This window comes from Xenopus tropicalis, chromosome 7 (assembly GCF_000004195.4).
Source record: "Xenopus tropicalis strain Nigerian chromosome 7, UCB_Xtro_10.0, whole genome shotgun sequence".
NCBI lineage: Eukaryota > Metazoa > Chordata > Amphibia > Anura > Pipidae > Xenopus > Xenopus tropicalis.
Window position 1 is genome coordinate 59,537,690 of NC_030683.2, and position 11,457 is coordinate 59,549,146.

Genomic DNA, 11,457 nt, shown 5'->3' on the forward strand with positions numbered 1-11,457 from the left:
TAAAACTTAAAATGTCAAAGACCCAAAGGAAAACAAGCTCCTTACCAGATAACACTAGCTTGGTGGAAAAAAGCAAATCCCTGTTAGAACCCTGAGAAGGTTGCTTATAGGGAACATGCACATAATATAACAATACTGCTACAGCAGCGCAACCCCCAACCAGTGCTGGAAGTGCCTGGTAAAATCAGGAGCACAAATATCTGCTGTGTCTGCCCAGAGGGCTCAGGATAAAAAGCTAGCAAAAGTTAGCAAAGTGCCCCAGCAATACACAAGCAGCTAATCAGAAAGCATTGCTTGTCAGCAGAATGCAAACTCCAGTAAAAGCCTGGGGAATGGCTGCTAATTGTGAGCACACAATATGAGAGAGGAAGGAGAACCAACCATACTGCTTCAGTAGTGCAACACCAAACAGCTATGGAAGCACCTGGTGTAATAAAGAGCACAATACCCACTGTGTCTGCACAGAGGACTCACTACACATAAGAAATTAAAAGCAAAAGAAGCACATGCACCTTACCAGATGGAATTGAACGTCTGCAGGATGGGACCTCCAGCAAGCACCCTGACAGCTTTCAGCTGAGGGATGTAATTGCTAATTAGTGTGCAAGCTTCCCAGTGCACTGAGTCTTACGACACATAGTGGAAACTGAGGAATCATACTTACCGGATTCAGGCTAGGCCGACACTAGCCCATATCCATACCCATGGCCCGTAATCAATCACATCACAGGGCAGGAGTCCTTAAAGCCTCGCAAAAAAAAACATAGGAAAAAATGGAGGCTAAGTTAGCTTACAGGTAAAAATGTGGAAAAAACCCACGCCTGTAGCCTACCCAATAGGCATCAGTTTGAATACTGTGCGTAGTTGGGCGTAGCGCAGGGGGGCTATTTTAGCACAAGGCTAGGACCATGGGTATGCCCACACCTGCATTTCTTCCCAATAGGCGTCAATTTGAACAATTTGCGTATTTCGGGCATCAGGTAAATTCTTCTCCATAACCTGGGAAAAAAAAAAAAGTGAGGAGGGAGATCCTACCTACCTGTCCAGTAGGACAAAAAATAACAGTGGTGAGGAGGAAGTCAGGTGGTCTTATAGGGCAGGATTCATTTTAATTGGCTTGGTATAGGTCCTACCTCCTGTGGGGGAGGGACGATGCTTTCCATGTGTACTGACATGGAGGGACGCAGAAGAAAAATATATTTAAAAATCTGAGCTGTCAATCATTTACTGCCTGGCAGGCAATATATGATTAATAGCTCAAGATTTTTAATTATGATTACTTTAAGGGAGGAAGTAGTCAGAGGGTAGTAACCTCCACTGTATGCTGGCAAATGCATGATGCTTGTCAGGTTAGTTAGGATATAACTGGTATCACTGAGACATGGTGAAATTAAATGATTTTTCTCTTTTGAGATTATGTTGCAGAGAAAACTCTATTAGGGAGTAACTAAAACACTAAATTTTAGACATGCAAATTTTGCCAGTACAGGTATGGGACCTGTGATCCAGAATGCTTGGGGCCAAGGGTATTCCGGATAAGGGGTCTTTCCATAATTTGGATCTCCATCTCCTTAAGTCAACTCAAAAATCAATAAAATATTAATTAAACCCAACAGGATTGTTTTGCCTCCAATAAAGATTAAGTATATCTTAGTTGGGATCAATTACAAGGTACTGTTTTATTATTACAGAGAAAAAGGAAATGAACTTTAAGGGAACAGTAACACAAAAATAACTTTTAACATCTCTCTTCTAAATACTTTATTAAGATATGTAGCATTTAAAAAAATGCAATATTCTACGTGGTTTCAGAATAAATTACATTAGCAATGCTTTACTGTGCAGAGCTTGAAAAGGCGATACGGCAACTGCTAGACTTTTAATCTGGAAGATAATATGCTGCATTCTTCAGAGTCCGTTTTGAGGGATTTATGGGCTATTAGCAGATGGGGCATGGAGAGGGAATCAAAGACATACCGTTTCTTCTTTCCAGCTAAGTCTGTGTGTCTGTTACAAGGAGAGCTGTGTGTGCCTTGCATCAGGAGAGGGAGGGGGTGGTGGGGGGAGCAGAACGGAAGCGTGGTGTGAGACTTGGGAGTGAACTGCAGCCTGTTCTCTATAAATGAATGCTAAAGTAAGATTTCTAAAAAAAAAACCACAACTGCTATTGAAATTTCTATATGATATATTTGATAATCAAAGTGTATAGAAGTGATATTGTGAATGTAAAAAAATTGTGTTACAGTTCCTTTAAATTCTTAATTATTTGATTTAAATGGGAGATGGGCTTTCCATAATTTGGAGCTTTCTGGATAATGGCTTTTCCCATAACGGATCCCATACCTTGGCATCTCTGCAATATATCAACTTGGAAAGGCTTTTCACAGGGTTATACAAGGAAGGAAAATTGAATATCTTTAAAATGTTGCTTAACAAGTACACATCAGTATATTCTCCTTGTATGCAAGGAAACACACAGCAAAGCAAAACCTTTATGGTTTTAAAAAATTGGGCTTATAAAGCTTTCAAGTTAGCTGGGACAGCTGAAATTTTCATTAGGTGTAAGTAATAAGTTATCAGGCAAGCTAAAATAGAGATGGAAACGTTTAGTAATATAGTCTAGTAATATAACTACTGATGCATGGGTCACTTTGGAGCAAATTCAAGAGAGACTTGAACAAGTTGTTATAACCAAGGACAGGGAACCAAGGACAGTGTTCATTCTCTAGGTGTTGCGTGTACTGGGGACTGTGACATATGGTTGTTTACTTAATGGAGCCCATGATGTGCAATGCGTGGTTCATTTTAGATGTATGTGTGTTGTATTAAGATTTAATAAAGGTTTTTGTAATTTCCTTGTCTTGTCCAGGTACAGCTTCTACAAAAAGCATGCAGTGTTTTTGAATTGTAAATGTAAGCCATAAAGTTAGTTTAAGGTATATTTTGGGGTCTCTACATGTCATGTAGATTATGTACATCAAATTGTTTATCAAACTGTTCAGGGGACCTCTGGCATCATATTTAGGGTGATTTATCTGGTTACCTTATGACATAGAAGATGAAAAGTAGAAGCTTTGACTTTAAGTAAACTATGCAGTTTGGTATTTTAGAAGAAAAGCATGTGTACCCATTTTAAATTCAGGGGAATGTGTACTTTTCAAAAATATATAAACAAAGAGAAAAATTGCCAGCGCATAGTTTATAGTTTGTGGGGGTATTTTACAGGTACAGGTAAGGGGGATGTTTAGACTAAAAATCTGCAAGGTGAACACTTAGAGCGCAGCCCCAAATTTATCTATTGCCCCAGTTTTAGAGTATTTAGTGGGTGTGCCTTTAGGTGTAGCCATACATGTGGGGTATTGGTTTGTTAAGGAAAAGTTGCTGATTAATATTCAGCACTTTCTTGTCCTTGTTTATTTTCTTTATTTTAGACCAAACTGAAAACTTCTATGGAGAACTGCATCCACAATTCTGCATGTAAAAAAGCAAGAATGATGTCCTTGAATAACTGAAGTGAAGGTGTTCACTTTCAAGGAATATTGTTTGTGGGGGGTATTTCACAGGTAAGGCGGTGTTTAGACTGAAAAACTGCAAGGAGTGCACATAGAGTGCAACCCCCACATTTTTTACTTTAATTGTCCTAATGCTTTAATTGTCCTAATGTCCTTTATGTGCACCCATACATATGGGCTATCATTTTATTCAGGGGAACTTGAATAATCAGGGGATAGCAGGTTTTTGTTAGTTCCTTGATTTTAGACCAAAAAGCTGAATTTTTTGAGGAACTGTGTCCACAGTTCTGTATGTAGAAAAGCAAGGATGGTGCTGCTCAAATAGCTGCATCTGTGCACTTTCAAGAAATATATAGTTTGTGGGGGTGTTTAGACTCAAGAACTGCAAATGTGCACTTAGAGCACAGCCCCAAACTTTCCAGCTGAAATTGCCCTTATGTTATTGCCCCAGTTTTGGGGTGTTTGAAGGCTGTGCCTTTAGGCGCACCAATACATGTGGGGTATCATTTTGTTTAGGAGAAGTTGCAGACTGATACTTAACAGGTTTTTTTAGTTTTCATGTAAATTTGGGGGGAAAATCTTTGTATCTTTTTTTTTTCTTTTATTTTAGGCCCAACCTTAAACTTCTATAGAGAACTGCATCTACAAAGGATGCAAGGATGGCGCTGCGGAATCGATGCAGATGTGCACTTTCAGAAAATATATAGTTTGTTAGGGGTATAGTTTGTTTGAAGGCTGTGCCTTTAGGTGCACCCATACATGTGTGGTATTGTTTTGTTCAGGAGAAGTTCCAGATTGATATTTTTCATTTTTTTTAGTCTTCATGGGAAATTGGGGTGAGAATTCTAACTTTTTTTTTTAAATTTATTTCAGGACACCCATACCTGTAGGTATCATTTTACTTGGGAGAAGATTTTTATTGGGTTTTTTCTCAAATTCACTTTTTTTTTAAATTGTTTTTATTTCTTTTTTGTAACAATCAGATTCCACATATACAAGTTAAAGTGGACCTGTCACCCAGACATAAAAATCTGTAAAATAAAAGTCCTGTTCAAATTAAACATGAAACCCAAATTCATTTTTATATTAACACATCCAAACCCATTATAAAGGCATTTAAAAATCCCAGCTGTCAATCAAATATTGCTTGCCCCACCTCTATGCCTTAGGCATAGAGGCGGGGCAGACAATAACTTTAGCTTTCCATTCAGCACTTCCTAGATGTCACTGCACATCTCACTTTTCCCCTCCCTCCTCCTCATCTAATTGTGTATCCAGTACATGGGCATGGGCATCGGGTCCCCCATTCTGGCACATTAACAAGATTTTGGCATGATACAAAGCTTGCCTTAATAACAGTGTCCGCAAAATGGTGCCTGCCTGCTTGCTTTGATTGAGTAATTCCAAGACGGAAAGAAACAAGATTTATATTATTTAAATAGAGTAAGTAAAGTTTATTTTGCTCAACTAACAATATAGAAAATAATTTGGACTTATTTCTTAGGGTGACAGGTCCGCTTTAATATCCATTGCAAAAGAAAACCAGGATTTAACATATATAAAAGTTGAAGTAAAATCATAAGTACTTTATTTTAATATACATACGTGCTATAAAGAAGCCTTACGCGTTTCGTACCATTTAGGGTACCATCTTAGGGCACATAATATGCAGTTGCGGCTTTGTTTGCAAAAGCTGAGCTGACCATTTTTGCACCACTTTTATTTGGGGTCCGTAGATAACAACATACTTTAGTATATCTATGCACATTGGCCATCTAACTGTTTAGCAGACCTCTGGCATTCATTTTTAGGGTGATTTGCCATTGTATGTAAAAAAACTGTGTGAGGTAAATGGGGCAATTTGCAACATATTTAGGTGATTTTCACAAAACTGCCCATGTGTTTATGAATTAGGTAAATGTAAGCCATGAAATTCGTTGATTTTAGAAAAGCTTTGCTACTTGGTACTTTGGAGTAGAAATGGGTTTTTTGAATTTTAGATTCAGGAGAATGTGTACTTTCCAAAAATATGTGGTTTTCTTGGGTGAATGTAGTTTTTATAGCTTTACCCCCCATTAAATGATTTTGCAATAGCAGAAATGATAGATCGTATGGGGTATCTTCACCTTGGGGCCCCTACATTCCACATACTTAGGTAAACCTATGCACATTTGGCATCAAACTGTTCAGTGGACCCCTAGGGTACATAATTAGGATGTTTTATCTTGGAACCTAATAGTATGTGGGAGGTAGGATGCTGCAAAGTAAATGTTTTTAGGTGATTTTCGGACATATCATCAAAATTGCCAATTTTAGGAAAGCTTTGCAGCTTGGTACTTTGGAGTTGAAAGACATTTTAAATTCGGGGGAAAAAAAATGTATAGTTTTCTGGGGTGAGTGTTCTTTTTTATTGCTTTACCCAACATAAAATTCAGAAATGTGCTGATTTTGCAATAGCTGAAATGACAGAAATGTATGTATGTATGTATGTATAGCTGAACAGGTTCTCTCTAAGAGAGAGCAGGAGGATGCTGGCAGGAGAGTTCAAGATTGATTGCAGGTGAAAGAGGTGGGAGTCTGGAAGGCTGGTTAGAGACTTGCAGTAATCTAAGCGGATTTGTGTTTTAGCAGTACATTGTCATAGAAAGGGGCATATCTTGCCAATATTGAGGAGGAAAAAACGGCAGGTTTTGGCAGTGTTATTAATATGGTTAGAGAAGGAGAATGACTGGTCAAAGATAACCCCAAGGCAGCGTACAGAATTTACAGGGTTGATGGTCATGCCATCAATAGTAATGGTGATGTCCAGGGATGCCAAGAACTCCGTAGGTTCCATGGCACGGATAACTGAATGAAGGGATTCCATCTTGAACCAATGGTAAGTGATCCACTTGTTCAGTTTCTTAAGAGAAAGATTGGTCGGAAGGATCCGTCCCTCTTGGGGACGATAAAGAGGTTTGAGTAGAACCTGTGAAAATTCTGTGTAGGTGGTACAGGAACAATCACCCCAGAGTTTGCCAAAGAGTGAACGATTGACAAGAAGGCATCCCTCTTATTTGGTTGTAAGGGGAGCCTTGACATAAAGAAGTGTCTTGGGGGAGGACTCTCGAATTCAAGACGATTACACAATTGTCTGGAAGACCCAGGAGTCAGTGGTGTGAGAGGCCCAGGCTTACGGGACTGCCAGGCTGTTTGAATGCGGTAGAGGTACATGAGGGATAACCTCCCTTGTAGTTGTGGAAACTCTGAGTGGGAAAGGAGTTACCCTTTCTGGGGTTGAAAGCTGACTTTGGCTTGTTCTGTGGGAGAGGAGTGCTTTTACCCCCCCGTAGCCTGAGATATGATCTTTTCCAATTCTTCTCCGAACAGTCTGGATCCCTTAAAGGGATGCCTTCAGCCATGTTTGTGAAATAGTGTATATAGAAAAAATAACTTTCTACCTAGATACCTTAACCACCGGGCAAGAGGAGAGGAATGGTGTAACAGTCCTACACAATGAGATGTCCGCTGCGTTCTGTGAGTTTCTCTGAAATGCGTCAGAGAGGCGCAAACCCATGACAAGAGTGCATGCCCAGTAAGGCGCGAACCCATGACATCATAGTTGCGTGCATAGATTTACCACGCGTAATGGCTGAAGACAGGGAAGTTAGGGAGAAGCCTGTTTACCTCATAGAGGACAGCCCGTGCATGGCACTTGTCAGGGACACCCAACCATGTTAATTTGGAACTGCCTGAATGGGTGTCCAGTAACCATAGAATCTTGTGGTATGCAGAGAGGGAAGTCCCGCAAATGGGGCTGACACTTAAATCACAGAAGCTGTCACACCAGAGCCTCTCTAAAGGCTAGTCCAAACCTCCTGTAATGAGGACACTTGAAAAACTGAGCCCTGTCGGCTAAGCAAGGGGGTAAAAGGAGAGAGGGAGGAGCAACAGTTCTGACATCACTGCAGTGTCCTGCCTCCTGGGGCCCTTGGGGCCTTTACCTCACTGTTCCTGTGTCCCCCTAGACGTAAGAGAAATAAGGTTAGACAGGTTAGTAGTTTGTGAGGGTTTTACCAGATGTGAAGCATTGTATGTATATGGCAGGAACCTGTATTTGGAAAGATATCACCTGTGGCAAGTAGTAACAGTACGGAGAGGAGGTAGAAGAATGATTTGAAATTGCTATGCTTTTGAGAGGTATTAGTTGGAGATTTTTAAAAAAAGCTATAAAGATTATAAGAGCAGCAGTGTGTTGAATGGAGCAGAGTGGAAGATACAGTATTACTGTTGAGTTGGTACAGCCAGCTTGTAAAGCACGGTATCCCAAAACCTAGAACAAAAGCCAAGGTCCCTGGTTTGAGCTCAATCTTCTGCCTATAACAGCCACCTTTTGCTTTGGGAGGAGCCCTCCACTACTCGAGTGCCGCCAGGACTTAATGTAAGAGAACCAAGGCAAATTTTCTGGGCAGGCAAGGGAACCAAAGCGTACAAAATCAGAGGAAGGAGGCGTAGTCGCAAGCAGGCAAATGGTCAAAACCGTAATGGCAGCGAGGTACAAATTCAGGATCCAAAAGCGTAGTCAAAATCAGGCAAAGAGGTCAGGTCAGGCAGCAATCGTCAGAAAACAGGATCAGGCAAGGTCAAACACGGAAAATTCAGATAGGAAACAACGCACCCAAGAACGTTTAGAGCAACTGAACCTATGTTGGGCAAAGGAAACATGTGCAAGCGCCCTTTAAATATTTCAATTTTGTGCCGTGTGACATCATTGCGCTCGTGCGTGATTTATAAGGGAAGACGGCAGGCATCCCCGCCATCCCACTGGACCACAAGGGGTAAGTATTGTTACACAGCTGGAGGGATAAAGGAAGGAGCTACCTTTGGAAGCACAAAGATGAAAAATAATACTAACAGGAGTATTAATGACATTATGCCAGTATATCAAGGAAATTAAGTGCCAATCCACATGGACAAAGGCTGCTGAGTCTCCTGCCGTTGCTCCCTAGTTGCTCCTCTTGTTGAACTTCTTGTTAAAGTTCACTTGTGAATGATTCACTTTGGAATGATTCACTCTTGTGCTACTTTCCCAAATGATGTCTTAATAAATAGGGAGACCAAGCTGGGGTCGTATGGGGTATCTTCACCTTGGGGCCCCTACATGCCACATACTTATGTAAACCTATAGACATTGGGCATCAAACTGTTTAGTGGACCCCTGGGGGTACATAATTAGGATGTTTTATCTTGGAGGTAGGATGCTGCAAAGTAAAAACTTTGAGGCGATTTTCAGAAATCTCATCAAAGCTTTTTAGGAAAGCTTTGCAACTTGGTACTTTTGAGCAAAAAGACAACCCATTTTAGATTCAGGGGAATGTGTACTTTCCAAAAATATATGGTTATCTGTGGTAAGTGTACTTTTTTATAGGTTTACCCCCCATAAAATGCAGTAAATGTGTTGATTTTGCAGTAACTAAAATTACAGAAATGAAAGATCCTATGGGGTATCTTCACCTTGAGGCCTCTACATGCCACATACTTAAGTAAACCTATGGACATTGGGCATCAAACTGGTTTGTGGACCCCTGGAGTACAAAATGAACGCTTTTGAGGTGATTTCCAGAAATATCCTCAAAATCACCAATTTTAGAAAAGCTTTACGGCTTCATGCTTTGGAGTAGAAAGACACAGGTACATATTTTAGATTCAGAGGAATGTGTACTTTCCAAAAATATATGGTTTTATGGGGTAAACTTAATTTTTTGTGGCTTTACCCCCATAAATGCAGTAAATGTGTTGATTTTGCGGTAACTGAAATGACAGAAATTATATAACATAAGTGGGTATTTTCATTTTGGGGCCCCGACATGCCACATACTTAGTTTGATACCCAAGGTGCATAGGTTTACCTATTTCGTGGACCCCTGGCATTTATATTTAGGGTGTTTTATCTTGGTACCTAATGATATATGGGAGATAAGAAACTGTAGATTGGAAACTTTGAAATGATTTTCAAAAAATTTCACAAATTTTTATAAAAACTGGTACATTTAGGAAAGCATTGCAACTTGGCAATATTGAGTAATAAGACAGTTGTGCCTATTCTGGATTTATCAGAATCGGTTCTTTCCAAAAATGTATAGTTTTCTAGGGTAAACCTACTGTAAGTGGAATATTTGGCCTTGAAAATCTTTGCAGTTTGGTAGTTTTGAGTAGAAAGACGTGTACCCATTTAGATTTAGCAGAATGTGTATTTACCAAAAATATATGGCTTTCTGGTGTAAACTTTTTGTGGCTTTATCCTACATAAAATGCTGTAAATTTGTTGATTTTGCAGTAAGTGAAGTAACGGAAATGATATACATAAGGGGTATTTTCATGTTGGGGCCCCTTCATGCCACATACCTAGGTAAACACATTTGGTTATCTAGTAACTTAATGACCTGTAGGAGATAGGATGCTGTAGACTGGAAGCTTTGAGATCATTTTTCAAAAATGTCACAGATTTATAAAAACTGATAACTGTAGGAAAGTATTGCAAAGAGGAGCAGAATATCTATCTATCTATCTATCTATCTATCTATCTATCTATCTATCTATCTATCTATCTATATATATATATATATATATATATATATATACACATACATAAACATACAAGAACACAACCCAGAACTGTTGCTACACACAGGGTACCATATTTGGTGGGTACCAGGAAACCCATTGGGGTGTTGTTGTCTTTAACATCCCCATAAACTCTAATTGTGGATATTTGATGCATGCATTTATTCACCTAAAATTATGAGTTCTATTCAGCTTTTATGTAATACTACAAAAACAGTGTCACGATTACGGCACTTCAGACGCACGTGACTTTAGGCGTGGTTGTCTAGAGGGTCCCCTGCTCAGTCTCACACACCTGGCACCCCGGTAGACTAGCGGCACAGCACCCCAAAGACCAACCAACGCTCACAAACTCAAATACAACTTGCTGCCACCACTCTCATACTTCTTATACTGGCGATGAGAGATGCCAAGCACACTGGTAGAGAAAGGGTTAATGTAAAGAACCGACACACACACTCTCCATACTAGCAGTCACAGGGTTAATCAGCATACAGAGGGCTAAGGCACACAACTCAGTTACACACTCGGAGGTTAGGTACGTTTTAGAGCATCAAGGATAAACTTATTAAATTTTATATTTAATATTATAAAAAGTATAACAGTGCAAGTTAAAACAGGATGTTACAAAAAAAGGACATACGATAAAATAAGTACAAACAGTTTAAAATAAAAGGGAAAAACATAGAAGTCCTATACTGTACCAAGCAAAGTCCTTCTAGTCCTGGAGGCAAGGGTGTCAGCGGGGGCCTTCGGCACCCACGGGGAGGGTGAAGTCAGGATCAAGGAGGAAGGCCGCTTCCAGCGAGTCCGAGCGAAGTACAGATGCAGGGTAATCCAAAAGCAAGGTCAGGTTCAGGCAAAGGTCACTTAAGGCAGGCAGCAAGGTTCAAGGTCAAGAACAGGCAAATAAACAGCAACAGGAAGGCAGAAGAGACAAATAGAGACCCAGGAACACAAAAGGTAAATTGAGCTATACTCGGGCATTGAACCTGGGTCTCTGGCGTCCTTTTAAGTTTGAATTTGGCGCCATAGCGCGTGACGTCATCGCGCCGGCGTCCTTGCGCCCACGTGGAGCCCTGGGCGCCGCCATCTTGGATTCGCCGCGCCGGGAGGAAGGACGCCGCCGCACAGGAGCAGGTAGGGAGCGTCGCCGATCCATGACAAAGGGGAAACCACAGGATAAACTTCCAATCGAAAATTGGTCCTCCAAGTATATCAGCGTATAGTCAGAAGAGCTGACTATTTATCCCAGTTTGCAGGGGATCAGGTAACTGGACACTCCCCCCTCCCTCAGGAATGCAAGGGGTGTCACCATTAGCAGGACACAGTGTGAGTTTTA